The sequence below is a fragment of the Camelus dromedarius genome, chromosome 13, assembly GCF_036321535.1.
Source record: "Camelus dromedarius isolate mCamDro1 chromosome 13, mCamDro1.pat, whole genome shotgun sequence".
Lineage (NCBI taxonomy): Eukaryota > Metazoa > Chordata > Mammalia > Artiodactyla > Camelidae > Camelus > Camelus dromedarius.
In genome coordinates, this window is record NC_087448.1 from 30598752 (window position 1) to 30602906 (window position 4155).

The following is a 4155-nucleotide window of genomic DNA, read 5'->3' on the forward strand; positions in this document are numbered from 1 at the left end:
TTTGACGATGTGGAGAGGGGAACCTTCCTCATGCACTATTAAGGAGTGTAAACTGGTATAGCCTTTTGGGGATGTATTCTGGCAGTTCCCTGTTAGGTTAGTATGTTTACCATCCATGGCTCAGTGATCCCTTGCTTTCATAGTCTTCCCAAGAGGGAGTGCATATGCACATATTTGTCACAGTATTGTTTGAGCTAGCAAGAGAATGGAAGAGACTTAGTTAATGACTAAAGGGGGACGGATGAATAAAATATACAGATCTGCACCACAGAATCTTATGAATTAGTTACAAATCACAAATTAGCTATATATCAGGCAAACTAGAGAGATTATAGAAATGAATGCTGAAAACAATGAAGTATGAACATAACTGAAATACAATTTTAGTGCATGCACATTAAAAATGCACACTACTTATTTTACAAAGACACCCTTGTATTTAAGAGTATAGTGGGGGAGGGTATAGCTCAGTGGTAGAGCGCATGCTTAACATGCATAAGGTCCTGGGTTCAAACCCCAGTACCTCCATTAAAATAAATAATATATGAATAAATAACCTAATAACCTCACCCCCCCAAAAAAAAATTAAAGAAAAAAATGTAGATCAGACACATTGTAGCAGTTGGAAGGGAGGAAAGGATATGATGACCAAAACCGACAGTAACACTATTGCCATCAGCACAAGGGCAGGATCCGGCTCCAGGCTTCCCTCCAGCGGCGTTGGCAGCTTCTGTTGTTTCTACCAGCCCTTTCTACCTTAAGCTTTTGAAGTCCTCCCACCTGCTTTGCAACCAAATCCTTGTATTAAATGTGTAAAATATCTAGAAAGGGCTTTCTCTTCTTGAGGATATGCTAACTGCTGCTATACTTGATGACATTAGTCTGTAATGACTGAAAAGCATAATTCACTCAATCTCTAAAGTTGAGAGAAAAGAAAGAAAATCAGAAAATATACATAGAGCAGGTATAGCTCTTAAATAGGAAAAAAAAGTTGAATTAAATGCACTCATAAGCTACAATTCATTTAAATATTTCTTCACTTTAAATTTAGGTTTTCCAATAATTTATTGCAAGATGGTTACATTTTCTCTGTGTGTGTGTGTGTGTGTGTGTATGTATTTTTCAAGATAAACAGAGAAAGAGAGAAAGCAGGAGACTGAGAGAGAAAGATAAGCTAAGCCAATAATCATTGGATATTGTACCAGGAGGCCAATAGGGCAGCTTGCCCCAGGAACAGGGCATACTTTGGGATGAAGCAGTTCTTTATTATAAAGGAAATTTCTGGAATGAAGACCAGCTGTCAAGCCTCACCGGCCAAAACCTCTGCAGCTGAAGAATAAGTGCCTTGATCCTGAGGGAGGATCCGAACAGCACACCACGGTGGACACGGAGGTGCCAATTTTCTGTCACACTGTCCATTACACCTACCTGAATCCTTCCTTTACCATCCATGTCCCACTGAGAATGGGCATGCTGTCCAGTATCAGTTGGAAGAGAGATCCTTTATCTTCCTCCTTCCCCCTCTTTCCTCCTTTTTATTTTTCTTCTTAAAATATTCTTTTAAAAAAATTAAGGAGGAAGTTGTGTTTCTTATTGACAGCAGACGAAGTATTTCCCTTCTCACTTAAAAAGATTAGAACAATACTTTAATTATTGAATTCTTTTGTTCCTCTGTTCATCCAGTGCCATTTTATCGATTAATTGCTATGTGTTTCCTTGTTAAAAAATAAACCTTGATGCCACTTTTAATTTTGAAGACATTCTTATTCAGCTGAATAGTTCCCTGGCTTTCTTTATAGACACGTGGATCTTGGTATCAGGATAAAACAAGCACAATATGATGACAGCCTAATGACAGAATTCCAAGAGCCGCCGAGAGGAAATGAAATGTTAGATAGAAAGCATCCACACATCCTTTTTCCTTCACACTGAGTTTTTCTTGTAAGGGAAGAGGAGTTATCTCTCAGAAAGCAATTTGTAGGCAGAGAAGTTAAAACATCTCTTTTTCCAATAAACACAAATTATGACCTTATTGCATGGAAATCTTTAACTTAATAAACTCTTATTTTCTGAGGACATAAAACAAACACTCAAACGTCAACCACACTAATACTGACAGCCAATTCCAAATACTATAGTATCTCTTGACTTTTTTTTATGCATACAATCATATAAGGAATTAATATTTTGGTGTGAGATAGTCTGATGCTCCATCCCAACTAAGTGATGTTGAGTAAATTATTCAATCTTTTCAATTCTCAGTTTTCTCCTCTGTAAAATGGAGATAAGCATTCCCATCAGTTTGTGTCAAGAATTAAATTATATTTATCAAGGCACAGATTTGTTTGATGTTTTAATCCAAAGAGACAGAATTTAAATGTCTGAAACATTTATGTAAACTTCTTAGATAAACATAGGGTGAATAAACAGTCATTGTTCTAGAATTAGACAATCATCAGATCTTTTGCATTTAATTCAGACTGCCTTCCTTGATACCCCTAAGTTGCAAAGCTGGAGGAAATGTGGATCACAGGGGTCAATGCCCTCGATTTTGTCACCCTCGGACAATGATGTGCCAGAGCGCTCTGTATCGATGAACAGTTGTAAATACAGACAAGTGAGCCTGTGAAATTGATTTCTTTTAAAGTAAATTTGCTCACTTAAGTTCAGACCATGGCCTAAAGACCCAGGGACATGGGCACAGCCATACAAATTCAGTCCAATACTAGGCTATGGTCTTTGGAACAATGGACAACCACAAGAACATCAGTTTTTAAAAAATCCCAAGTATAGACTTGCCTACATTGAGCTTGGATTTGAGGGGCACGTTGTGCTTCCTCAAAGATCAGTGGCTCATTCGGGAGTTAGTCTTATGCTGTCATCACAGATCAGACATCATTGGCTGGTCAGTTAAGGAACAGATTTCATTATGTATTTTTTTCTTTTCTTCCTTCTTTCTTTACTTTGTTCCTTATTTCCTTCCTTCTTTTTATTTCATAATAATAACAAATGGCAACAAGAAGCAGGGAAAGTGGTGCATTTATTGGCTATCATTAGAAAAATAGACAGCTGTAACTGTATTTACTCTCCAAAATTATGGGATATGCCATGCTGACTACATTTAGGAAGTGATTGTGTACAATCAGCACTGCTTCTAATGTATGGTTCAGTAATTGCCCAAATGCTCAGTATCTTCATGTTATATCTACACATAATGTGAAGACATCATCAACCAAATACTCCAAAATTAATCATTCTCCATATTTTACTTTGGTTATCATCTTTATTTTAAAACTACCTATATTCAGTAAGACATAAATTCTTTGTTTTTAAGAAAATCTATCTAAAATATAGTTTATCTTTCAATTGTACCACAATATGCAGGTGGAGTGGAGGGGCAGAGGTGAGAGAGGAAAGAAAATGAGAAGCATGGTTCCTGGTATCACGTCAAGCAAGACCACACTAAGGTGATGAAACTTGACATTGGCTCATTTGATGTTTATAAAGCACTTCAAACTTATGATGTCATTGTTCAATAAGCCAGAGGTCCTAACTCGACACACAATAATAATCTAAAAGGACGAAGATTAGCATGAACTAAAAAGATTGAAGGAAGTAAGAAAGAGATATAACTGGAAGTGGCTGACGAAGGATAAGTAGAGTTAAATGTGAGAGGAATGAAGGGGAAAGAATGTCTGTAGAGGGGAAAGCACACTCAAGGTCATGGAATAAAAACTTTGTACAGGTGACCTTGAACAATGCAGGGCTAGGAGCACTGATCCCCACCCCAGTTGAAAATCTGCTTATAACTTTTGACTCCTCAAAAACTTAACTACTAGTAGCCTACTTTGGTCCAGAAGCCTTACCAATAACATAAACAGTCATTAACACTTATTTTGTATGTTATATGTATGATATACTGTATTCTTACAATAAAGTAAGCTAGAGAAGAGAAAATGTTGCTGGGCAAATTATAAAGAAGAGAAAATACATTTACAGTACCATACTGTATTTACTGGTAAGTAATTTATGTTGTCTGTTGACAGGATGAATCATCTGTCTTTACCTACATCAATACTGTCTTACTGATATGAAATATTGTAGATATATTACTAACACTTAAAAATGAAAAGATGATGTGAAAAAGAAATTCAT

The 4155-nt window shown here is 36.5% G+C and overlaps 1 non-coding gene across 1 annotated transcript; it reads left to right on the plus strand.

The window, feature by feature from the left end:
• The first annotated feature begins 455 nt into the window (after positions 1–455).
• On the plus strand, positions 456–528 carry TRNAV-AAC (transfer RNA valine (anticodon AAC)). Its single transcript has one exon. It is a non-coding gene; the product is annotated as a tRNA-Val (tRNA).
• Positions 529–4155: the final 3627 nt, after the last annotated feature.